The sequence below is a fragment of the Rhinopithecus roxellana genome, chromosome 9, assembly GCF_007565055.1.
Source record: "Rhinopithecus roxellana isolate Shanxi Qingling chromosome 9, ASM756505v1, whole genome shotgun sequence".
NCBI classification, from domain to species: Eukaryota; Metazoa; Chordata; class Mammalia; order Primates; family Cercopithecidae; genus Rhinopithecus; species Rhinopithecus roxellana.
Window position 1 is genome coordinate 92,590,693 of NC_044557.1, and position 27,644 is coordinate 92,618,336.

General features: G+C 42.4%; 1 long non-coding RNA gene across 2 annotated transcripts; it reads left to right on the forward strand.

Moving 5' to 3' along the window:
- Nucleotides 1-313: 313 nt before the first annotated feature.
- Nucleotides 314-22,398, forward strand: LOC104675665. Of its 2 annotated transcripts, XR_004059333.1 has the most exons (4): nt 314-411; nt 1,090-1,170; nt 21,183-21,456; nt 22,225-22,398. It is a non-coding gene; the product is annotated as an uncharacterized LOC104675665 (long non-coding RNA). The 2 variants fall into 2 exon arrangements; XR_749811.2 differs by lacking the exon at nt 1,090-1,170.
- Nucleotides 22,399-27,644: the final 5,246 nt, after the last annotated feature.

Here is a 27,644-nt window from a genome sequence, read left to right on the forward strand (position 1 = left end):
GACTTTTAACTTTTTATTATTGTGAAAATTTCAAACCATGCTAAAGTTGAAAGAGTAAAATAATGTCCATCTATATAGTCCTCAATTAGAGTCACTGATTATGCCAGTCGGAAGGACACTAATGAAGAGACTGAGTTAGGATGCCAGAGGAGAGTCTATGAGACATCAAGGGAGTTGAAGTAGCACTGACAGGGAGTGTCTCAGACTATGATAAGGATCTGACAAGGTCTCAGCCGACCTAACAGGGAGTTCCAGAGCAAAGATTCTCACTGCACAGCTGGTATCATGCACTGATCAGTCACTGGCTGGGCACTGTTGGGGAAGAGTGTGACCTCAGCTCCAAAGCAGAATTGGATCCTGAAGGACCTAATGACTAGAAACTTCTAGCTGACTACACTCTGCAACTGACTGGTAAGTGCTTTCTTAAAGGGAAATTGGAGCAGTGAGCTTCTATAGCTGTGACAGCATTTTCTGATATTTTACCTTTTTTTCCCCCTAAACCATTTGAAGGCAAGGTGTAATCACCAGTCATGGCATTTTGACCACTAATTACACAGCAATATGAATCTCTTAACAACTAAACATTTTCCTACATAACCACAGTACATTGATCACACTGGATAATTATTTGAATAATAATATTATCTGACATGTTGTCCATATTCAAATCAAATTCCATTAATCATCCAATTAAGTCTTGTTTTTTCTGGGTGCACATGCACATGTACACATGTATGTATCTGTGTGTTTGAGCCATGATCCAATTAGGGGTTACGAGTTGCATTTGATTCTCATGTTATTTTATTCTCCTTTAACGAAAAATAGTTCTCTTACCTTTCTGCATTTTCAAGACATTGGTCTTTCTGAAAATTCCACGTCATTTGTCTTTTAGGATGAACATCAGAATTTGTCTTCTTATTACTTCATGACTAAATTCAGGATATAATTGTAATACCCCACTTTTTGGTGTTTTTGTTTGTGCTTTAAATAGTCAGTTGTGTTTTATGTGAGTTATAAGAAACGAGAAAACAGTCTTTTATATTTACCTACTTATTTACTATCTCTGGTGCTTTTTATTTTCTTTTGTAGATTTGAACATCTATAGAATATTACATCTCTTTGACCTGAAGGACTTGCTTTAGCATTTCTTGTACTATAAGTCTGATGGAGGTAAAATCACTAAATTTTAATTTAACTGAAAATGCCTTTATTGCACCCCTGTTCAAAGGATATTTTTGTTGAATACAGAATTCTGTATTGACAGTTTGGTTTGGTTATTGCTTTTCTCATTCAGCACTTCAAAGATGTTATTCCATTATCTTCTGGCCTCCATTGTTTCTGAACAAGTCAGCAATAATTCTTATGCTTGGCCCCTACATACAATGTGTCTGCTCTGGCTTCTTTCATGATGTTCTCCTTATCTCTGTTTCTCAATCGTTTGATTATCATACTACTAGATGAAACTCCTTGTATTTATCAGGTTTTGATGTTTGTTTAACTGCTTGGACCTATAAATCATCAAATTTGGGGAATTAGAGACTATAGTTTCTTTAATTTTTTTTTTTTTTTTTTTTTTTCTTGAGACAGAATCTCACTCTGTCACCAAGGTTGGAATGCAGTGGTGCAATCTTAGCTCACTGCAACCTCTGCCTCCCAAGTTCAAGCAATTCTCCTGCCTCAGACTCTCTAGTAGCTGGGAATATAGACATGTGCCACCACGCCTGGCTAAGTTTTTTGTATTTTTAGTAGAGACGGGGTTTCACCAAGTTGGTCAGGCTGGCATTGAACTCCTGACCACTCAAATGATCCACCCACCTCGGCCTCCCAAAGTTCTGGGATTACAGGTGCGAGCCACTGCATTTTGTTCACCAGCTTCTCTCTTAGTGCTGATGTTTAGACTATTTGCTATTTTCATACAGAGCACTGGGGTTCTTTTAAACATTATTCGATGTTTTATCCTTTCCTTCAGATTGAGCAATTTTTATTATCTATGATCAAGCTCACTGACTTTTTCTTCTGCCATTTCCAATCTTCTATTAGACCTGTTCAGTAAACTTTTTATTTCTGTTCATTTGTTTCAGTTCTAGAATTTCTATTTTTTTTCTTTTTTTTTTTTTTAGATGGAGTTTTGCTCTTATCGCCCAGGCTGGAGTACAATGGTGCAATCTCAGTTCACTACAACCTCTGCCTCCCAGGTTCAAGCAATTCTCCTGCCTCAGCCTCCTAAGTAGCTGGGATTACAGGCATCCGCCACCACACCCAGCTAATTTTTGTATTTTTAGTAGAGATGGGGTTTCACTATGTTGGCTAGGATGGTCTTGATCTCCTGACCTTGTGATCCACCTGCCTCAGGCTCCCAAAGTGCTGGGATTAGAGGCATGAACCACTGCAACCAGACACTATTTAATTTTATAGTCTACATTTTTTCTATTGATTTTTTTATTTGCTCACTAATTAAAATCAATTTTTTTTTATTTAAACATCTTTACAAGAGTATTTTTCAAGTCTTTTCTTAGTACAACATGTGCATTATTTTAGATTTGGTTCCTGTTGACTATTTTATTCTGTTTTGTTTTTTCTTGTTTTTTACTATGAATCATATGTTTCTATTTCTTTGTCTATCTACTGAAATTTGAGTTGAATGCTGAATATTGTAGAAAAGACATTGAAGAGACTCTGGCTTCAGTACTGTCCTATCAAATTAACAAGTCATTCAATTACTGGTTAATCACCTGAACTTCTAAATGCTTGGTTTAATGCTTTGTTCATTCAGGTCTGTGAAAAGCTCAAGGTATTTTCCAAATCTCTCTAACCTGAAGGGACCAAACACTCATTATTTTCTAGGGATATTTTCTGTGACCTTGGTTAGGCCAGTTCCATGCTATGATCCCTATTGTTAAGACACAAACTTTCTGGAGTCTCAGCTAGATGCTAGGGTATTAATAATGGATTAAGGAGATGTCTCCACCCTGACAGGGCAAGAACTCCAACTTCCCTTGCACTTCTCCTTCCAAGAACTTCTTGACTTCTGGTATCTGTGTTCGGCTCTTAACAGCATAGTATGTGCTATATGGTAAGGCTGGATGGTTTGTCCTGTACATGTACAACTCAAATTCAGCCACAGAATCTCAGGGATTCTCCATCAATTCATGGAATCTCCTTTCCACAGAGATTCCTCTACTCAAGGCCCACCTTGAGGATTCCATCTGCCTCAAGCCCATGACTCTTAATTGTGATCTCTGTTTGGTCAGCTCACTGAGGCCATGCTCTCTGTTTGGACTCCAGCTTATTGTGCTGCAACCAGGAAATTGTTCTAAGCACAGAGCTGGATACTCACAAGATTCATCTCAGAAGTTTCCCTTCTCTCAAGAATTGCAGATTTGCATTACCTACTGCCCACTGCCTGAAAATAGTTATCTCATATTTTTATCCAGTTTTGTATTTGTTTACGGCAGGAGCGATAATCTAGTTCCAGCTACTGCATCATGACCAGAAGCCTGTGAAATATATTTTTAATTTTTCAGACTCTAAATTATAGGAAAGCACAGAGAAGGCAGGATGAAATGGCTGTAGGGTGAGCCAATCCGTGGTATGATTTACCAACCTGGAAATATATTTTCAATCAACTCCAAGGAAATGAGAGCAGTTTCAGACTTGCCAACATTATAATAATGATAACGACAATAATAATAACAATTTCCATTCTTAGGAAGTACTGAAGGAGGCACTTACTGAGATGAAGGTAATAGAAAAGAGAGACCCATAATAGAAGAGACAGAGGATTCAACTCAGGAGAGCAACATTAGCAAAAGAATGGCCATTGTGTATCAAGTTGAAAAAGTGATCTATGCAGACTGAAAGACTGAAAGAAAAACATGATGCAGGAGGCGGGTTTTAAATACCGTAAAAATAAAACCAAGCCAGGCGTAGTGACTCATGCCTGTAATCCCGACACCTTGAGAGGCCTAGGCGGGTCGATCACCTGAGGTCAGGAGTTGGAGATAAGCCTGGTCAACATGGCAAAACCGCATGTCTACTAAAAATACAAAAATTAGCCAGGCGTGGTGGCAAGTGCCTGTAATCCCAGCTACTCGGGGGACTGAGGCAGGAGAATCACTTGAACCCGGGAGGTGGAGGTTGCAGTGAGCCGATATCATGCCACTGCACTCCAGCCTGGGCAATAGAGCAAGAGTCCGTGTCAAAATAAAGAAATAAATAAATACAACTGAAAGCTTATAATTGTGGTTAAATATTTGAAGAGCTATTTACAGGCATATGACAGAAGGTGGAAACACTAAAAGAGATAATAATAGGCAAGTAGAAAATAAACAATAGAAAATCGAGGCAATTATTAACTCCAAGTAAAACAAAAATTTGAAGGAGAAAGTTGATCTAACTGTGCACTACTTAGCTTAGCAGGGACCTATATTTATTTAGTCATAATTCTATAAACATTGTTACTGGTTTAACCAGATAGTCCTGCCTAAAATCCCGGGTCTACTTAATACGACTTACCTGGGTCAACTTGGGCAGCTTCTTTTAACTTTCTGAGCCTCAATTTCCCCTTCTACAAAATGTATAATCTCTCATAAGATTGTTGTAATGAAGTAAAATAATATATACAAAGGCTCCCACAAAAGTTGACACTAAATATATATTTCTTTCCAAGGTTTTATTACTTATGCACCCAGACAACTCTTTTGCAAAAGTGGTAAAATTGGATCTAACCCAGCCCCAGCTCCCACAGCTTCCTCATCCAACCCCAGCCCCAGGCATTGGAGCAGTCTATGCTGTGATTACACAGAACTGCTCACCAGTCCTCACATACATTGCACTGCAAGTTATGCTGCTGTGCCATGATGTTTTGTCTGCCAAGAGTTCCCTCTTTAACCATCATGTCCATTCGTTAAGAACATCAATCTTGTATTATACTTCCAAAGCTTCCAATTATAATGAATTATTCTTTTAGCATACAACATTCTTAGTTGTATTGTGGTCTACTTAAGTATCTATGTCTTTTCACCAGATTGTATAAGCAAGGACTTTGCTTTAAATCAGTCTAACCAACCCTTATTTATTGAGTAACTATTGTGTGCCAAGTACTGGGCACATTACAAATTGAGGATCTAGGATAATTTAGACACAAGTATTCATTCAAAAATGAACCTACCAAGTGTCAAGAATTCTAATAGGCATTGAGATCCATGTGACCATGAGAAATATGGTCTCCTCCTTCATTGTATTTGCAGTGTGGAGAGAAGGGTCAGGCACATAGAGAGGGAATTACAAAGCTAAGTAATGTCTATACTAGGGGAAGTATCTAGGTCAATGAGAGACAAAGAAGGGACATCACAGGCATGAGAATTCAGGGAGGGCTTTTGGAAAAAGGAACTTCTAAACTAAAAATAAAATGAGTGGTAGCTTACTAAGGGATTGGAGAAGAGAGTTCAAGCTGAGGAAAAACATAAAAATATGTACACAGTATAATAGAAGCAAGAATAATAGGTAGTCCTCTCTACCTAGAGGCATCAGGGAAAGCTGTGGGGGCATTTGAGCAGAACCTTCAAGGATAAGTAGATAATTATTGGTAACACTCTCATTCTTTTTGTTGAACAACTATATTAATGCATTAGTAGTCATCCTTAGTCCAGAAAGAATAATCTAATTACTACTATAATAATTTTAATTCAGTAGTGTTATGTTTGCTACATAAATGATAGGAATTTTTATTATCCAAAAAGCATGGACTTACTTCGTTTTGAAATATACACTACAAACTGAAAATTAATTTAGATCTTTGAATCTTGCTTATTTTTGACTCTATTCTAGTATCCAATTTAATTAGTATTTTAAAATAAATTCAGGTTGCTTTGTAGAGGAAAACACAGAAAACTAGAAGAAAAGATTGGCAAGTATATCTCATGGCATTTACTATAGAGCAAGATTTCAAAACAAACTTGCATTTCAAAATTAATAATTTTGGTTGTATTATTGTTATTTATAAATGTATGGCCAACATGATTTCAAGAAGAAGCAAGTATCTAGTTAAACTGAGTGGTACAGGCTGGGCACGGTGGCTCATGCCTGTAATCCCAGCACTTTGGGAGGCCGAGGCGAGTGGATCACCTGAGGTCGGGAGTTCAAGACCAGCCCGAGCAACATGTAGAAACCCCATCACTACTAAAAATACAAAATTAGCTGGGCATGGTGACATATGCCTATAATCCCAGCTACTCAGGAAGGCTGAGGCAGGAGAATCGCTTGAACCTGGGAGGCGGAGGTTGAGGTGAGTCGAGATCGTGCCCTTGCACTCCAGCCTGGACAACAAGAGCAAAACTCCATCTCAAAAAATAAAAAATTAAAAAAAAAAAAAACTGAGTAGTATGGACAAGAGTCAGCACAAAGAAAGGCAACTAGAATTGAAATGATATTTTCTAAGAGCCAACAGTGTGCTTACTCTATGTCCTGAGGAATCAGAGATGAAGAAGTCACAATTTCTGCTATTCAAAATGTGCTTTGAAGGAAGAGTAATATTTCCCAAGCAAACAACAGTCTGTATCTCTCAACTCATCTCTTTCTTTATTCCTACAATAACTGTCTTAACTTAGGCTCTCATCATCTGATATCGAGATCATTAAAATATTCTCTTCCCTTGAGTCTTTCCTACCTATGTATTCTTTATCCTGTGAACAGAGTGACCCTTCTAAAATGTATATCTAAACACTAGTTTCCTCTTATTTGTCTGCATTTGACCTTCATTTTCGAAAGACACTTTTGCTGAGTATAGAATTCTAAGTATTTTGTCTTTTTGTTAAGTATTTTAAAGATGTTGCCCCATTGTCTTCTGGTTTGTGTTGCTGCCAACAAAAAGTTTGTCATCATTCTCATTGTTGTTTCCCTGTACATAATGCATTTACTTTTCCTGGATACTTTTATGACATTCTGTTTATATCAGTTTCAAGAAAATTGATTACATTGTGCACTGGTGTCATTTTCTTCAAGTTTCTTCAGTTTGGAGAGTTCTCTGGGCTTCTTGGATTTAGGGGTATATAGTTTTTATCAAATTTGGAAAAATTTTGAACAGACTTCTTTGAATATCCTTCTCTTCCCCTTTTTCTCTGGGACTCCAATTACACATATCTTAGACCTTGTGAAACTACCCCATGGCACACTGATGGGATAATGCACATCAGTGTTCACTTTATTTTCAGTATTTTTTCTGTTTTATTTTAAATGTTTTCTACTGCTTTTTTTTTTCAAGTTCACTAATCTTTTCCTCTGTAGCCTCTAATTAGCTATTAGTGGCATCTCATGCATTTTACATCTCAGGTATTTTTTATCTCTAGAAGCCTGACTTGGATCTTTGTCATATCTTTTACACATCCATTTAACATGCTCATGTTTTCTTCTATCTTCTTAAATATAAAGAATGTATTTATAATAGCTGTTTTAATTTCCGTATGTATTAATTAGATTATCTGTGTCATTTAACTAATGTCTGTTTCTATGGATTGGTTTTTAAATCTTTATTATGGGTTATATTTTTCTTCTTTGAGTATCTAGTGCTGTTTGGTAGGATGCTAGATATTGGTGACTTTTAATTTGGGGGCATTACATTTTTTCTGTATTCCTATAAATATTCTTCAGATTTGTTCTTGGGTACAATTAAGGTAGTTGGGAAAAAACTGATCCTCTCAAGGCCTATGTCTATGCTTTGCTAGGCAGACACAAACTAATCTGTCCCCATCAATAAAACAATCTGCTTTTGAATACTTAATCTGATGCCCTTTGCCATATGAGGTATCTTATAATGGCTGTCAGGAACATTAATTACTCCCAGTCCTGTATGGCTCTAGAAATTTTTCTGTCTACTCCTTCCAGGTGTTTTTTGTTTGTTTGTTTGTTTTTTGTTTTGTTTTGTTTTTCCTTCCTGGCCTCAGGTAGTTTTCTTTACTGCATGTGCTGATTAGTACTCAGCTAAAGACTCAAAAACGACTCTTCCACAAAACTCCAAAGCTCTTTTTCTGTGAAGCTCACTCCTCTCAGGAACAATGCTGAAAGAATCCCAGCCACATTGGCCTCCCTAAATTCTCAGTCCTGCCTCCTAAACTTAGGGAGACCACTGGACTCAGTTTGAGCTGCTTCTTCTTGCATTGCAGCCTGGAAACTCTCTCCAGGCAAAAGAGAGAAGTATTCCTAGAAACTTGCCCCATTTGTTCTTTTTTCTCAAGGATTACTGTCCTGCACTGCCTGTTTTCTAGTGTGTGAATACTGTTATTTCAAATATTTTGTCCATATGATTAGCTGTCTAAAGTGGGAGGATAATTTCAGTCCCTGTTACTTCATTATGGCTGGAAGTGAAAGTTGACCATGATTTAAACAGTTGGTAGCTTTTAAGTGCTTTCAGAAAAACATGCCAACTGAAAGCCTACAACCTTAAGTCCAGGCCTGGAGCCTCTCCTTCTCTTTCATTTCCTGCTCCCATGCTTGCCTCATGGGGTTTTGTTTGAACTTCATCCACTTCAATGGTGGTGTTGAGGGTCTCGAGATTGCTCTTGGGACTTGGCCAAGAGCACATGGGCTCCAGGGTTAGGTACCAGGGGAAGTCGAAGAATCCCCACAGGACCCAAGCCTCCATTCCACTCTCCAGCTCCATTTTCCCAGAAATCTCAACAGTAAACTATACACATTGTTTTCCCAGTGATTCTATAAATGAAAAGTGTTTGCTTCCTGTATGACTTTCATTTTTCTTTTCTCACTGTCACCTGGGATGGAGTGCAGTGGTACAATCTTGGCTCACTGCAACATCCACCTCCCAGGTTCAGGCGATTCTCCTGCCTCAGCCATCTGAGTAGCTGGGATTACAGGCACTCACCACCACACCTGGCTAATGTTTTGTATTTTTAGTAGAGACAAGATTTTACTATGTTGGTCAGGCTGGTCTCGTACTCCTGACCCCGTGGTCCACCCGCCTCGGCCTCCCAAAGTACTGGGATTCCAGGCATGAGCCACCGTGCCCAGCCTTGGCTTTCATTCTTGTATGTGCAGTTCTCTTGGTCTGGATCTCCAGAGAGCAGAAGTGACTTTTGGGATCAGCATGCTGCGTCCCCACCCTAAAATCCTAATAAGACAAAGAAACTTACGGTATAGTCCAGAAGAAAGATACTTAAACAAATATAATAGAATGCTTCATGTAAATCCCTCATGGATGCTTGTCACATTAAATAAAATATAAGCACAAAGATACGCACTCAGTTCTTAAAGAACTCAGGAGAGAAGCCTATCACTTGGTCTGGGGCGATCTAGGAAGGCTTTCAGAAGGAAGTGACTAGCCCCTTCCCTGACATTCACCCAGAAAATGTATTTCCATAATGACTTTCCAGTGACAGTGACTCAATGGAACAACTCTGGCACTTTAGAAACATTTTGACAACCTCCTCCTTTGGAGAGCTCGGCAGTTATTAAGATGGAAGAAGCCAGCCAGTGCCTCTGTCAAGCAGCCAGAAAGGTTCCTGCTGAGGCCATTATAAAAGGAAGCAGTGGGAGAAGGCATTAGGAGAGTTGAAGATTGGGTAAGGACCTCAGACTGGGTCTCCCCGAGCCTTTGATTAAGACAGGCCAAGTTTGTCCTCACCACTGTCAAAAACGTGCTTTCCGTGAATCCAGGGCGCAGAGTTCTAAACAAGGAGGCTGTTAAAAGATAGATTAAAGGGCATAAAAATAGTATTAGATTTCACGGCACAGTGAGGCCTGTCAAGTCCAGGCTCACAGAGTGAATTGCTTAAAGGCGATGATCAAAATGAGTCACCAGTGTCTGCTCGGATTGTGCTGATACCTCTCGGAAAAGCAGAAGCCGGGACTATTGTTTGTGTCAAAAATACTTCTGAAGAGGCTACAGAAATCAAAAGGCGCTGATGTGCCAAAGTCTGAAGGCAGAGGAAGGGGAGAGACGAGAGGAGAGTCAGGGGCTCAAACATGCAGGAAGCAGATGAGCAAGAGATAGCATCTCAGGGCAGAGTGGAAGTTGTGCGAGCAGAGTGGAGTTGAGTCCTCGGAGACCCTCGCTTTATCAAGCTCCTGCTATGTGCTAGACCTTGTGCTGGGCACCTTAGGTGTGATAACGGAGAAAACAACAAACAGTTACTTGAGGGAGCGGTGTGGCCTTGAATGTGTCACTGAGCCTCTCTGAACCTCCGTGTCTTCTTCTGGAAAGTGAAGTTAAACAGCCATACCTCTCAAGGTGGTTGAGGATTTTACGTAAGATAACAGGGGCAAAAATATCAAGCATCCAAAAAGCGCTCGATATACAAAGTTGAATCTGAAGACAAATCACTGGGCAATCCTAATCATAAGAACATTCACTGAGAACAGTTTATACGCCAGGTACTGATTCTACACTCAGGCATTACCTAATTTAAAGTCTCCAGACCTATGAGTTAGGTAATATTTCCATCCCCATTTGACTTACAGAGAGACAGAGTCTTTATATAAAGACTGGGACAGTAAGTTGCCCAATGTCACACAAGAGAGAAGCCACAATCTAAAAATCCATCTGTCTAATTCCAAAAACCTGTGATCCCTATCATTTTGCTGGCTGGTTGTCTAGAATGATAGGAGACTAACATTGGCGTCATCTTTAAGATGACTCAGGATCAAGCCCTCCACCTCCCTGCAGGCCTCCTTTTCATGTGTGAATCCCTCGGAAACATCCTGCCAACTGGCCAGCCTGCTTCTGTTTGTACTCTTCCCATGACGGGGTGCTCACTTCCTGCTGAGGCAGCCTTACCAATTTCCTGACGATTCGACCAGTTGGAAAGTACTTCTTTCTCCAGTCTATCGGATTGATTTCAGATTCAAGAGCAGCACCAAGTAGACGCATTCTCAATTGTCACTTCCAGGGGGGAAATCTTTGACAAGTTCCCACTGCTTTTTAGAAGTAAAATAGTCATAACTTGTTCTTCTTAAAAACTGCCAACAGCATGAAGAGAATCAAGACTGAAGACCAAAATTGCTTTTCTCTCCTCTCGATAACACTGTCAGCATGGAGCAGGCCGACTGTGGCGGAACTTCAATCGGGGCTAAATTTATATTCATTCAGGTGTCACCGGACTCTGCTTTCTTGCCTCTCTTCTCTGATCAATGCACTCATTAAAGGACTCAGGCTTGGCAATAGATTCACCTTAATGCTCGTTGCCCTGGGGTTTCAATAACACAGGTTCTGAGACTCTAACAAGCTACTGAAGAATGAAAAGAAAAAAATGAAAAAAAAGCTTTATCTTTCCCTCCTTGTACAGAGTCCTGAAATTGTTTCTCTTTGTCTTTTACAAACAATTCTGTCGACTATATTAATTTTATGGAGGAGCTTTGAGGGACATATATGGAAAGAGGGAAATTGGGAAAATATTTATGTGGAGCAGGTGTACAGAACGAATATCCATCTATTTATTCCAAAATAGTGAGAAATGTGGATTGCATTTATTTCTGTTTTTCTTAACTTGGAAGATTTGTTTGGAAACTTAAAATGAAAGATTTGTTTAACTTTTACCAAATTATGTTTTATTTGTCTTAACAGAAGGATACTTTCACTTCTACACATTCCATTGTAGAATCTGTCTACATACTCATGTATTTTCACAGTCCCAAGCATGGTATGTATTGTGGGATCTGGCCAGCAGCCCACAATGCAACGGGGTTCTCTCTTTGTTCCCAGGCAGATCGGCAGGTCAAGAAATAATAGACATATACAAGATAGTGAAAGCTGGGTCCAGGGGTGTCACCACCTTCTGGTCCCGTGGTGCCAACAATACACTGGATATAGCAGCAATTATTAAGTTTAGTGAGGGTGGGGGTAGGTTAGTGAGGGATTTAGGGTCATTTGATTATGAGGTGAGATGGTCACATGGGGATGAAGTAATTCTTTAACATAACATCTGTATGCAGAAGTACAGTATACAGAGGTAAGAATTTATAATATAGTGCGTGCATCAGTAATTTCTAACAGAGCCTTAAAACAGAAATGCAGTCTTTCCATAGTCTATGATTAGCAAGATGTTAATCAGCAGTAACAGTTGCAGCAAAAGCTGGTTACAAACAATCCATAGAAACAGGACGTGAAGCTAGACAATCGGTTAGACCAGAAATTGTCAGAAGGGAGTATGCCTTAACCCTAAAGAGGCCTAGAAGAGCCGTGGCTAGATGAGGGCATTTATAGCCCTATCTTATCCATATGGACAGGTGCCCCCCAATGCGTCCGTTTATAGGCTCTCCATGAGGGTCGTATTCCATTCCCAGAGCTATGAACATTTGCTTTTCTGGGATAGGAATCTTGGTGATGTGAAACCTCCCGGACTGCATGTCCGTTCACAGGTTCTCTGAAGGGTGAAGCACATCACGTGCTGTTGGCTCATTCTGGCAGTCTAACCTGGCATTGTCTTTACACAATCCTGCATGCAATTTTGTATTTACAATAATCAGGAGCATTTCATCTTTTATTCCATAGCAATAGTTTCAGGGGTCTCCCTACATCTCCCCTTTTATTTTATTCTGTAGCAATAGTTTCAGGGGGTCTCCCTATAGGTATGCAGGTTGATATGTGATTTGGATCTGTGTCCCCACCCAAATCTCATGTCAACTTGTAATACTCAGTGGGCATGGTGGCTCATGCCTGTATCCCAGCACTTTGGGAGGCTGAGGCAGGCAGATCTCTTGAGGTCAGGAGGTTGAGACCAGCCTGGCCAACATGGTGAAACCCTGTCTCCACTAAAAATACAAAAATTAGCTAGGCATGGTGGTGCGTGCCTAATCCCAGCTACTCACGAGACTGAGGCAGGAGAATCATTTGAACCCAGAAGACAGGGGCTACAGTGAGATGAGATTGCATCACTGCACTCCAGCCTGGGCAACAGAGCAAGACTCTGTCTCAAATAAATAAATAAACAAACAATAAATAAAATTGTAATCCTCAATGTTGGAGGAGGGGCCCGGTGGAAAGTGATTGGGTCTTGGGGGCGGATTTCCCCTTTGGTGGTGTTCTCATGACAACCAGTGAGTTATTAGAAGATCTGGTTGTTTACAGGTGTGTAGCACCTCCCAGCCCCTCTCTTCCTCCTGCTTTGGCCATGGAAGATGCGCTTGCATCCCCTTCACCTTCTGCCATGATTGTTAGTTTCCTGAGGCCTCCCCAGTCATGCTTCCTGTATAGTTAGCAGAACCATCAGTCAATTAAACCTCTTTTCTTTGTAAATTACTCAGGTATTTCTTTATAGCAGTGCAAGTATGAACTAATACGTATGTCATGTTCTTATTATTATTTACACCAAACAATTTATCATGAGTGTTCCCTGTGTTGCTTCACTTCTTGTTATTAGCTGATTGTTACTGAATAACTTGTGAAATAGAGACTCTTAACCATTCTCATTAGATAATTTCCTTTTTTTCCATTAATTATCTAACATTAGTCACCTTCGTACCTTTATTTTTTCACAGGGAAATGATAATCACCTTTGAAGTCCCTCATTGTCTGTTTCTATTATGCAAACCAACTATTTTATCTGTAATAAAACCACTATCATAATCTCATCCACTTTGGGTGTCATGAGACTTTGCACTCGCAGGATAAATGTATCTGATAGCAATCCTTTAAGCATACCCTTACAATGATCCTGCATGGCAGATGCACTTGCATGGGTGCTCCAAGCTAGGGAATCCGGAAGTGACTAACCTGGAGATTCATTTGTTTCTTATCTATGGTAAATATCTGAGACCCCACACTGCCCCAGCTCATGGAACACAGTTCCATACAGGAGATTAAGGCCTTGAGTTTGGGGTTAAATGAAGGTTGCCAAGCAGAGGTCATTATGGGGAGGATATTAGTCTGTTTTCACATTGCTGATAAAGGCATACCCAAGACTGGGCAATTTACAAAAGAAAGAGGTTTAATGGACTTATAGTTTCACATGGCTAGAGAGGCCTCATAATCATGGAGGAAGGCGGAAGGCACTTCTTATATGGTGGTGGCAAGAGAGAGAATGAGAGCTAAGCGAAATGGGTTTCCCCTTGTCAGACCATCAGATCTTGTGAGATTCATTCCCTATCATGAGAACAGTATAGGAGAAACTGCCCCCAGAATTCAATTATCTCCCACTGGGTCCCTCTCACAACACGCAGGAATTATGGGAGTACAAATCAAAATGAGATTTGGATGGGGACACAGATCCAAACCATATCAGATGTTAAGTGAAAATCATATATAAACTGCATAATATTTGTGGGTGGTTGTGGTTTTCCTGCTCAGCTCACCACCAGTGGGCCATGAGGTTATCTTTTCCCAGTCACTGCCACTGGATCTTTTCTGTACATAAGGCAGTTCTCCTGCCCAGTCCACCACCACTGGACTCCCTTTCCCATACATAAGCCTCTAATGAAACCCCATGTCTCATTTGCTGGCTCTGGGTCCTTTTTTCGGCTGCTTGAACTTGGTGCTTTTCCCACTGAGGCTAACAGTGGCTCAGCACAACACTGCCTTCTGAGAGTTAATGGCTGTGTGCCCACCTATTCTTCTGCAATAAGCAGTTTACAACGGGTGGGCCAGCTATTGAGCTCAGGAATGAATCTTCACCAGGTGGTGGTCACTGTGCTAGGAGCTACAATAGTCACACTTATTTGACAGATGAAGAAACTGAGGCACCGATGAAAATGTTCGGTGGCTCAGTGGTTGGGCTGACCCAAAGCCATGTGTTCCATCTGACATTCAAGATGGGCTCTGTTGACTTTGCCAAAACTGTAATCGTGTAAAAGTCAGAGGCTAAGCTAAGATTGGTGTTGTCATGCTGCTACTATAGATACCATGTTTCAGCAAGGCTGGAAAAAGTCCTAAAATACTTTTCAATATCATAAGAAGAGAACTAATTCTATACAGTCATTGGATACCATTAAACACTGCCTTAGACTAGTGTACAACTGAGCTGCTATTTGGTCAAAATAACAGCTGGAACTTGTGTGTCCCTACCCACAAAGTTCTGTGCTAAGTGCCTTACGGGTGATATCTCCCTATCAGTTTCATTCCATTTTATAGACAAGGCACCTGAATGTTACAGAGTTTAAGAAACTTATCTAAAGGCATGTGTGTAAGTGGTGGACCTGAAATCTAAAGCTTCATCTTTCTAATTTCAGAATCTGTCACCCTAACAACAGGTTAAGCACTGGGCATTCAAGCTGGCCACACCATGGAATGCATCTTTGTGAAACTTCTCTTTTTTTAGAAGAAAAATCTTAGACTAAGAGAGGTTGAGTTATGGGCCCAAAATCACATACTGACAGATCCATCTTTAAGGCCAGGCTCCCCAAATCTTCCTTTCAGAAGAATTCCAAATAGTGTATCACATACATATCCATGAGACAGAGCTCAATTCCTTTCCTTTTGATTCTGGGCTAGACTTAGTAACTTGTTTCCAAAGAATGTAATATAGAAATGAAAATATAGAAACCAAGTGGACACTACATTGGTTAAGGTTAACATCACCAGTGATAAGTTATCTTGCTTACTATCACATACCCATTTACACGCAACCAGAAGAACACTTCACCTCCATGATATTTTTCTAAAAAATCTATAACCCCAATCTAATCAGACCAGTTCAAACAGGAGGACATTCTACAAACTACTTGACTAATAGTCTTTGAAACTCTTTAGAGAATCAAAGAAAAAGATTAAGAAGCCCTTGGATCAGAAGAGACTGCATAGGTATGACAACTAAATGCAATGTGCAATTCTGGATTGAATTGGATCCCGTTGAGGAAGAGGACATCAGTGAAATAATAGGTACCAACAAAATGAAGTCTGTTAGCTCAGGGTACTAGACCAGTATTAATTTCTTAGTTGTCATAGTTGCACCATGGTTATGTAAAATGTTAGCATTAGGGTAAGCTAGGTAAAGGGTATGTTTGCAACTTTGCTATAAATCTAAAAATATTACAAAATACAAATTTTCAGGTAATATAAAAATAAAAATAAACAAATCACCAAAACTTTAGCTGTCTGTTTCATGGCCTTTTCCTTATAGCTTGTAATTCACTCACTCCTTTTTTTTGTTTTGTTTTGAAATGGAGTCTCACTCTGTTGCCCAGGATGGAGTGCAGTTGCATGATCTCTGCTCACTGCAACCTCTGCCTCCTAGGTTTAAGCAAGTCTCCTGCCTCAGCCTCCTGAGTAGCTGGGATTACAGGCACCCGCCACCACACCCAGCTAATTTTTGTGCTTTTAGTAATGATGGGGTTTCACCACGTTGGCCAGGCTGGTCTCAAACTCCTGACCCTCAAGTGATCTGCCTGCCTTGGCCTTCTAAAATGCTGGGATTACAGGCATGAGCGACCGTGCTCAGCCTCCCTCATTCTTTACAAAAATTAAAAAAAAAAAAAAACAGGGGTCCAAGAGGATATGTGTGAAGACCACTATTCACTGTAAACAACCCAGAGCAATTATTCTTGGAATGTGTATGGCCTCACAAACACCATGCCCTACACATACACACTGCACACTGCTAAAACGGGTTCCAAACACACGGCTACATTATTTTCCCTTCAGGCTGAGAGTCTGAGGTCTCACTTGGCCACTGGCCACGGCAGGATTGTTCCACGTTATTTTTTTTTCTTTTCTTTTCCTTTATTGGGGCAACAATGCTGCAGCTGAGCCTCTGTAGAAAGAGAATGACATTCTTTCCATTTTTTTTTAAGAGGAGCAGTTAAAAATACACATTGGTACGTACTGCAATTATCCTTCAGAATAAATGCAGGAACGGTGACATTAACTAATGGGAGTGCAGCAGCTGCCGGCTTGTTGAAAGCCATCCTCAGCACCGTGCAGAGGTGTCCAATGCTAATTGCTCCTTTAGTCTATCTGTCTGATGTCACGAGGGAATCCACTGAGTAAACCCAAGGCTGCTTTTTACCTCAGCATGGCCCAGAGTCAGCTTGTCCTCAATAAGGTGTTTGTTGGCAAGTGGGTAAAAAGCTACAATATGGTCATGATTTCATTAATTTAAACGTTAGCAGTGCCTTTGATTAGCTGGAATTGGCCAACAGAAGACTCAAGGAAAACCCATAACAGAATAATTATTAAAGAGGCACTTATGTTAACTGAAAACCAATCAAATGACAGATAGCACCAGGGGCTTGACCAGGTCTTTAATCCTCTGACCAATCTGCTGAGAAGCAGTGCCCTGCAACTTGTAGAAATGGGGCTTGGAGCTGGGAAATGACCACCAGCTTACACTTTGACAAGCGGCAGGCATGGACTTCTCTCCAGCCCAGCCCAGAGTGTCCGCATCATGCCTTGCACTCTGGGTGCTTAGATGACTGTTTTACTCATCTATTGATTCTGTCATAACCCCCATTCTAAAAAGGAATGGGGATGTCTTACAGAAACTCCACAAAACTAGAGAGAAAATTATATGCATTCCCAGCTGGGTGCAGTGGCTCACGCCTGTAATCCCAACATTTTGGGATGCCGAGGTAGGCAGATCGCTTGAGCTCAGGAGTTCAAGAGCAGTCTGGGAAACATGGTGAAACCCTGTGTCTACCAAAACTACAAAATCTTAGCTGGGCGTGGGGACGTACATCTGTGGTCCCAGCTACTTAGGATGCTGAGGAGAGGGGATCACTTGAGCTCAGGGCGGAGGTTGCAGTGAGCCAAGATCGCACCACTGCACTTTAGCCTGAGCAACAGAGTGAGGCCCTATCTCATTAAAAAAAAAAAAATGCATTCCCAAAAGTATCTAGTGCAGAAGTTGGGGCTGGAGCTTTCTGATGAGAATCTAGCAGTCAAAGCTGCAAGATCCATGATGTGAGTGAGGAAAAAAGCAAACAGCAGAAAAGGTGGAGAGGGCACAGCAGGATACATGCTTAAGGCATGCACCCCTTCTTAGAATCTACCTTGGACACCAATGGAGTGCTACAAAAGCCGTAGATCGTGTATTAAATCATTTATTTTCATTCTCCACAGAGTCTTGCACCTACTGAATCACAGGTGATGCAATTTGCTCATCTGTAAATAATAATATCCACGTCAAAGGAATACTGTGAATGTCATTAGGCAACACATGTCAGCATGTCAATGGCTCAGCACACGCCTGCCATATGCGAGGGCTCAACATAAATGTGACACAAGGTTATTAACTTGGGTTAAAATTGTTTAAAGCAGACAAAACTGCTAAAGATTACATAGTAGTGGGATGACATGTTTCAGCACTGGCCACCTGTGGGAGAGGTAGAAGAGGAAAGAGAGAATAGAAGAGGGAAAGGAAGAGGGGAAGAAGACAAGAAATAAGAAGAGAGGTGAGAAACAAACGGAAGGGAATGGGAAATGGGAAAATCAGAGGAGGACAGGGAGAAGGGAGAGATGGAGTGGAGAGAAAGAAGAGGGAAATGAGAAGCGGGGAAGAAGAGAAGATGAAGGGGAGGGAAGAGGAGGGGAGGAGACCAAAGAGATTATCAATCTGTTAAAAAAACAGGAGCCTCTGCTCCTGAAGATTCCAGAGTGGGAGGAGGAAGAGGGAGCTCTCCCATCTTACTTGGCCTCTCCCCAGGCATAGAAGCCACATGTCTGTCTACTTCACTATTGTCCTGTCACCTCCTCCCTTGGAGAACAACTGAGCTCCTCTGTGCTTTGGTAATATGGAAATGGTCCTTCCCTCTGCCTCTCAGAAGCTGGGCAGGACGAACCCCTATCTGCTCACCCTTTCATTTGCTCAAAAAATGACCGTAGATACCAGAGCAAGCAAACCGATAAACCCCGCCCTGGTGGAGATGATGCACTACGGGAGGACACAGGCAGAGAACTGGAAGTTACAACATGGGGTGTAAAATCTTTGACAAGAAAAGCCCAAGACAGGAACCAAACCTAGAGGAACATGGGAAGTTCCCCAGAGAAAGAAATCGATATCCCCAGAGAGACTGATGTTCCCTTGGAGTCCACCCACAAAGCGAGAGCTGAGAGCAGAACACAGGGAGGAAGCAGGATGTGCAAATCTCGGAGTTCAGCAGGAACATGGCAGATCCTGGAAATGGAGAGAGAATGGCCAAAGCTGAACACAGGGCTGTGCTGGACGGGTTGGGGAGGATCTCTAGCAGGAAGGAGAGACCAGGAAGGGATGGCCTCGGAGAGGACAATGAGAAGCTAAACTTCTAAACTGTGTCTCATCAAAGTCTTTTGTAATGAGACAAGAAGATCCTCTTGGTTGTTTTGTTTTGTTTTGTTTTGTTTTGTTTTGTTTTGTTTTGTTTCCAGGAAGAGCCTCTGATGGCAGTACGAGAGGGGACCAGGCTGGAGAAGGAGCCAGAAGATATTGTGAAGGCTGTAACAGGCAGCTAGAGAGGACCTAGGGAGAGTGCAGGGTGCTTGGGAAGATATCCAAGGACTGGCTACTCAGGAGACTGGATTTGTTGGACTGTATGTAGTATTGGGTGTTGGGTTGTGGGGAGATGCAGAGAAAGTCAAAGATAACTCTAGGGCTTCAGGTCTGGACAAATGGTGGAGGGAGATGCTGTCCCTGAGACAAAGAAAGAGAAAGAAGCTAGTTGGTCTTATACAGGTTTGTGGTCTTATGGGAAGGCCATGTAAATTGCACAGAGAAGTTGGATATTTGGGTCTAGAATAGAGGTCAGCAAACTGTGAAAATGGCCAAGGAGAGGATGTTTTTGGTTTTGTGGGTTGTACGATCCTTGCTACAACTACTCATCTCCACTGTTGTAGCTAGAAAGCAGTCACAGATGATGTGTAAACCACTGGATGTGGCTGTGTTCAAGCAAAACTGATTTACCAAGGTGGTGACAGGCTGGGTTTGGCTAGAGGGCCACTGCGTGCTGACCACTGATTGAGAGCATCAGATAGATGTCTGGGCTGGAAATATTCAAGGAAAGTGATTTGAAGTAATGAGTGTGGATTATATAGAGAGACACAGATTTAGATATATCTATTAAGACAATCTATTTTTCTATGTATAGATATATAGATGTTGAGAGATTTATTTTAAGGAATTGGCTCACATGACTATGGGCCTGGCAAATCTGAAGTCTGCAGGGCTTGGTAGCAGGCTAGGAACTCAGGCAGGAGTTGATGCTGAAGTCTTGAGACAGAATTTCTTTCTTTCTGGGAAACCTCAGTGTTTGCTTTTACGGCCTGCAAGGAATTGGATGAGGCCCACCCTCATTATCGAGGGTAATCTGTATTCCTTAAAGTCAACCGCGTCTGCAAAATACCTGCCCAGTGCACCTGGATTAGGTTTCAATTAAATGACTACTATATAGCCTAGCTGAGTGGACACATGAAAGTCACCATCACAGGGGTCATCTTAGAATTCTGCTACTCCACTTTTGTAAGCAGCCACATCATGCTAATAACCCATGTTGTGGTTGTGGTCAATGAAGACACCAATATATTAAGGTATCATTTCTGTTTTGATCCCAGATGCCCCAAGTGCCTATATCTATATCTATATCTATATCTATATCTATATCTATATCTATATCTATATCTATAGATACATATGTATCTGTTGCCCAGGCTGGAGTGCAGTGGCATGATCTTGGCTCGTTGCAACCTCTGCCTCCCAGGTTCAAGCGATTCTCCTGCCTCAGCCTCCCAAGTAGCTGGGATTACAGGCATGTGGCACCATGACCAGCTAATTTTTGTATTTTTAATAGATATGAGGTTTCACCATGTTGGTCAGGCTAGTCTCGAACCCCTGACATCAAGTGATCCTCCCGCCTCAGCCTCCCAAGCTGCTGGGATTACAGGCATGAACCACTGCACCCAGCCCACTGCCCATATCAGTATCGATGTTCCAGGTTATGTCTGCCTTTGTCCAAGAGCAGAACAGCATTCACTGCTCTTTCCCTGCCTGAAAAAGCTCCATTAAATGCCTCTCAGGTAAGATGGCCACCCAGCGCCCTCCCTTCTCTGAGGCTCATGGGTTCAGAAGGTTGTGAAAGGGGTCACAAACCTCCTGCCTCCTTCCTCATGCAAACCGCAGTCGTGAGTGCCTGCGTATCCGCAGCAGAGGAGCCCTGCGCGCTGGCAATTCTTCAGTGGGAGAAAGGCATTTGCAAAGCCTAATAATGGCACCATACATATGTATACATTTTACACAAAGCCCGTTTATTTTAAAAAATCAATTTCTCTCCTACAGATGGCACATTGCATAAAGAAACACGAACCCAGCAGCACTCCTGCCAGCGGCAATTCTGAGCGCTCATTTCCGTGTTGCCAAGACATTACATGGGAAGGCATGTGCATTTAAGGGCATCCAATTGTTTCTGTACCAGAACAGCAGCAACATCCTGGGCAGGCCTTTCCTCTGGAGTTCATGTGCAGGTCATACTGGCGCACAACACGGCCTAAAGGGACCATGGAGGAGGAAGGGACCCTAAATCCAGGCCAAATGGGAGCAGGGTTGTCCTCAGGTAAGTGCCAAGAACATAGTGCCTGGAAAGTTTATTGCATTCCCTCAGTTTCTCCAGTTATAAACATTCAGGATCTGATGACTTCCTTATGAAAGGTAAGGTAGATTTGCCGCCTTCTAGATAGCACGCACCACCTCACCCACATCCCACATCACCTCACCCATATCCACGCACATTGGCAACAGAACTGACAGTCAGCTTGCTTTTCCAGGAATACAAGCATGTTCAATACTACTGGGCACACACGTTTTATTGCAAATCACATCACAATGTGGAAGCAGACATGACTGTCACTGTGACTGTGACTGTCATTCTCTGCCTCACCTTTGACGATGGTTGCCACTGGTGTGGATGTTTCTGGGAGGCTTCTGCTCCCCTGGTGCTAGTAGCATCTTACCTCAAACATGCACAACATGGCCCTGCTTTCTCTGCCATTGGAAGGCACTGCTCCTACAGTGATGTTCCTCCAGCCTATATGTACAAGCATAGATCAGACCTATAGGGGTGTAAGCAGCCCTGGGGCTGCCCTCAATTAAGGAGGCAAGGTGGGAACCAAAAGCCTCCTTCCCTCCCTGCTGACACTTACCAGAAGCATCCTGAGTGTTTTGCAGACAGCCCTGGAGAAACCACACTCCACAGCCTACAGCAGCATCCTCAATAACACACCTGGCACTGGTGTTCCCTTCTTCCCTGCTTCCTCACTCCTTGATAACCTGCCAAATAAACCATCTAGGTAGAAGTCCTCATCCCAGCTCCTTCTGATTTCAGGAGGACCCCAGCTAGAACACTATCTCTGGAACCCATGGTGCCCTCTCACTGAAGTGCCCCAATGTTGGCACAAAACCTACTGAATTGTTGGTGCTGACTCTCTATATCCATGATTCAACCAGAACAACATTGATTGGTTAAAAGGTGCATTAATAAACTTAACTCTGGAAACAACAGGTCCCTGAAAAATTTATATCTCTAGGAAATTAAGAAACTGTGGTAATCCCGGGAGGCCGAGGTGATTTCAAACATGATTTCAAGAAGAAGCAAGTATCTACTTCAATTGAGTGGTACAGGCTGGGCGCGGTGGCTCACACCTGTAATCCCAGCACTTTGGGAGACTGAGGTGGGCGGATCACAAGGTCAAGAGATTGAGACCATCCTGGCTAACACGGTGAAACCCTGTCTCTACTGAAAATACAAAAAAGTAGCCAGGCATGGTGGTGGGCACCTGTAGTCCCAGCTACGCGGGGGGCTGAGGCAGAAGAATGGCTTGAACCCGGGAGACGAAGGTTTCAGTGAGCTGAGATCGTGCCACTGCACTCCAGCCTGGTCAACAGAGCTAGATTCTGTCTCAAAAAAAAAAAAAAAAAAAAAAAAAAGAAAGAAAGAGAAGAGAAGGGAAGGGAAGAGAAGAGAAGAGAAGAGAAGAGAAGAGAAGAGAAGAGAAGAGAAGAGAAGAGAAGAGAAGAGAAGAGAAGAGAAGAGAAGAGAAGAGAAGAGAAGAGAAGAGAAGAGAGGAAAAGAAACCAAACTACGGTAATCCCTTTGCAACCTCAAACTTCCATCTAAGGAAATTATAATCCATTCACCTTTACTTCTCCATACTTACTTTCAACAATGCTGTGGGTCAAGTGTGTAGAGGGGAGGACACTCACAAAACATACGGACACAATAGCAGTGAGGGGATTGGGGCCAGAGCCAGAGTAGAGATTTTTTTGCAATGAGATCTTGGGATGGAAAGGAAGCAAAATACACTCTCATCCTGCAGCCTGTTTTCCCTGAAATGCTACAGAAAGGAGGAAAATTTGTGTTGAGGGCCTCCAGACCATGAACAGGCAATGCTCTCTAGAAGGTAGAGCAGAGGGAAATCAAAAAGGTGACAGATATATGGTGAAGAACCAGACACATAAAACAAGAGTCTTGTGTCTACACAAACATCATAGTATTTTGTATCAGTCTGAATAAAAGAGGTTGTGCTGTGTAACAAATAATGCAACATCTCAGTGACCTAAAGCCACCGATTTTTGCTTCCCGCTTAGGTTGGCTGCCCATTAATGGCTGTGCTCCATGCTGTCTTCCCTCCAGGACCAGGCTGATAGGGCAGCCCCTGTCAGATTCATGACCATGATTGCAGGGGGAAGATTTGGCAAATTGCTCACCAGCCCTCAAAGCTCCCACCCAGGTGTAACACATCTCACTTTTGCTTGCTTGTCATTGGCAAACACCCATCACATGGCCGCACCTAAAGGTTAAAAAATACAATCTGGCCTGGCACGGTGGCTCATGCCTGTAATCCCAGCACTTTGGGAGGCCAAGGCGAGCAGATCACTTGAGCCCAGGAGTTGGAGACCAGCCTGGGCAACATGGAGAAACCCGTGTCTACAAAATATGCAAAAATTAGCCGGGTGTGGTGGCATACACATGTAGTCCCAGCTACTTGGGGGACTAAGACAGGAGGATTGCTTGAACCTGGAGATCAAGGCTGCAGTGAGCCAAGATGACACCACTGCCCACCAGCCTGGGTGACAAAGTGAGACTCCATTTCAAAAAAACTAAAAAAATAAAAAAATACAGTCTTACCAGAGGGCAGAGAACTAGAAATACCTGGTAAAGAACAATGTTAATTTCTACAAGCAGCATTTGTGAACACTTCCTCCAGGCCTCAGACGGGGAAGCTCCTGGACTTTCGGGGCAGAAAGGATGCTAAATGGGTATTCCATGTGTAATTGCTTTTTATTTTTCTTGCAATTTTCAGGTACAGAAAATCCTGTTCACACTCTGGTCACCTGCAGTCTATCGTTATTGTCTTAAAATTTTTTATTAATATATATCCATGAATTTTAAAGTAGTCACATTTTAGTTACATAGAAATGTAACTATTTCAATGTAACATTTAAAATTTATTTTATTTTTAATGTAATTTAATTTATATATGAAGGCATTCATCTTTGCACTCAAGGACTTCAGCCACCCTCGTTCTTTTTTCCTATAAAGCCCTACATTCTGGAATCACACATTTGCCTCTTCTGAGTATCTTTATGACCTCTTTTTTGGTGCTTGGGGAACCCCATCAAAGAAAACCAATTCCGCAGTCCTAATATTGAGGAGCATCCCATATTAAGGGCAAAAATAAGCATGAAAAGGAGAGGGAGAGAAACAAAAATCAAATAACCAAGAAGGTCAGATAACCAAGAAGGTCAGAATAACCAAGAAGGTCAGAATGAAGACAGAGAGGGACAGGGGCTGATGTGTAGAGGGCCCACCTGTCCCACGCCCTTGCCGCGAGAGGTGGCTGATCAAAGGGCAGCCTTGCAGGGGATTGCAGCTGCAGAAGAGCTGTTCAGAAATGCAGAGCTATCCTTCCAGGCAGCCCTCGTCCTTCCCATGCAGCTTGAGCCTTAATTTAGGAATGTGGTCCTCAGGCCTCGGGGGGACCACCTCCGCACACTGTGGTGCCAGGGCCCCAAAGCCTGTGGGGCTGGTGGTGAAGGAGGAATCTGAGGTTCAACCTGGGGACCAGGAGAGTCATCTCAGCCTAAGGATCCGCCCTGCAACGTGGCCCAGAGACTTGTCCTCCTCACCCAGCCACACAGGATCACCCCCAACACGCACACTCCAAACCATGTGTCTCCCTCCTACCTAACCACAGCAACGCCCCCTCTCAGAACCCACCCACTAAGAATTCACTACCAAGTTTGAGAATTAAAGCAGGCAGGGCCTTCATGGAAGAGAAGAAAGTCTTTCTCTTTGTCTATCTCTTGCTCAGTAACCAAATGCATCTCAAAAATAAAATAACCCAGAGGGAAGAAGCATCAGGAAAATGGATTTATTTTTGATTTCTAGCCAGGACTGTACTTAAGTTTTTCTGATATTCATAATTAGTTGAGGAGGGAAAGATCACTGACTTTTCAAGCACCATGTCTTCCTTAGGCATATGGTCCTTAGGCCTTGTGGGAACTGCCTCTGCACCTGTGGTGCAGGTGCCCTCAAGCCCATGGGGTTGGTAATGGAGGAGGGAAAATCTGAGGTTCAGCTCAAGAATCGTGTGCTCTGGGAGAGGAGATACCCAGGGCCCACATGCTGCCTGTGACCGTCCACAAGCTTTGTGTCTCTGCACAAGTCCCTTAGCACCTCTGAGTCTATCTCCTCAGCTCTAAAATAGAAAACAAGAAGAAGCTGGATTAAAGGCTGGCAAAGGCCCCTTTCCACTCTAAATAACATACTGTTATGAATGCCAGGATTTCGGCTCCATTTTACACCAGTCTAGAGTATGCTAAAAAAACTTCGACACCTTATCCTCTCCACCTGGGCTGCACTTGACCCTTCCTCTCAGGCAGGCAAAGTCCCTGGAGGCAGACTCCATGTCCCCCCTTGATATGGTTTGGCTGTGTCCCCACCCAAAATCTCATCTTTTAGAATCCCTATAACCTCCATAATTCCCGTAATTCCCTTGTGTTAAGGGAAAGACCAGGTGGAGGTAATAGAATCATGGGGGCGGTTTCCCCCATGCTCTTCTCATGATAGTGAGTGAGTTATCATGAGATCTGATGTTTTTATAAGGGGTTCTTCCCCGCTTTGCTTGGCATTTCTCCTTTATGCCACCTTATGGAGAAAGTGCCTTGACTCCTCTTCCCCTTCCACCATGATTGTAAGTTTCCTGAGGCCTCCCCAGCCATGCTGAACTGTGAGTCAATTAAACCTCTCTTTTCTTTGTAAATTATCCAGCCGTTCACAGTTCTTTACAGCATTATGGAAATGGAATAATATACCCCTCCTACATCCTCCCTCTGACTGTCCAGAAGTGGAGATGCATCACAGATATTCTTTCAAGAGTCATCTTGAGACTACACAAATGGCAAACCCTTCTAGGCCTCAGTGTTGTTTGCTCTTGTCAGCTTTACTTAGATACGTTAATTCACTTGTAATAAGAGTTCACATTTTCTTGACACTTGCTATATATCAGGCATTGCTTTAAACAGGTTCCTTTTTCTAAACTTTCTCATATTCAGTCCTCAGTAATGTGATGAGTCAGATGCTATTATCATTAACCCCATTTCACAGATGAGTTCACTGAGACACAGAAAGGTAAGTACCTTTCCCAAGGTCATACCTCTAGGGAGGTGAGCAGCAGGACCCAAACCTGCAAGTCCAGCTTAAGAGCCTATGCCCTTCCATTTCTATTGATCTATCCACCCACCTACTTCTAGAGGCTTCGCTCTGCTCATGCCTCTTCCCTTCTTCTAAAGGTCAGCCACCATTTCTCTGCTCAGGATTATACAGTGTATTTGTTTCAAGACAGTTGCTATCTGTGTACAACTATGGCCTCCCATCATCTCTCAAAACAAAAGCCTGAGAATAGGCGAGATGAAAATGCAACTTTTGTAAGATTGTGTGTGTGTGTGTGTGTGTGTGTGTGGCAGGGAGGCCAAGGACTCTGTGCCAATGCCAGCTGTGAATGGAGCTGGGGGTCTCCACCATGTCCCTTCCTCATCCTCATCCACTAAACCCCAGCAGGCCAGCTCTACTGCAAGAAACTCTACTCTAGCCCAGAAGATATTTTCTGATTTCACCTCCTTGGAGTTTTCATTTCAGCAGTGAATCTTATCAAATAGCTATTGCTCCAAAAGCATTTTCAAAGAAGAAATGAAAACCACGATCACCAAGGTGAGGAAACAGATGCATTTTATTCAGTTGTAGAAGTGAGGAGACCAAAATCACTCTCCTACCCGGAAAATATGCTCTTGTTGGCCCCTGATCCAGGCTTCTCTGTGTTTCTGACATCAGACAAAGAGCAGCAAAGGATTTTACCCAGCGATGCCTGTCTGCAGTCTCCCTGGGCCCCGTCTCTGCCCTCACTCACTTCTGGAAGATGAGGCCTGGTGGAATGAGCATCTGTCCATGGCTCCATTTCCTTCCCTGTCAGATGATGAGACTAACACCTGACCCACCAGCGGTCACCAGCGTTAAATCCACGTGGCATGCAAAGTCTACCAAAGAGCCCCGAGCACCGGAGGGTGTCTGTGAATGACAGTTGAATTCAAATGGAAAAGGATCTTGAGAATGAATGTGTTTGATGAGCTCAAATTGGGCAAATTCTGGCTACCAGGTGGTTGTTTAGATGCTATCTGAGAAACAAATCCATCTCTTCACTCAGAGTTTGCAGAAATATAAAAAGACAAATATGCATATAACCAGTG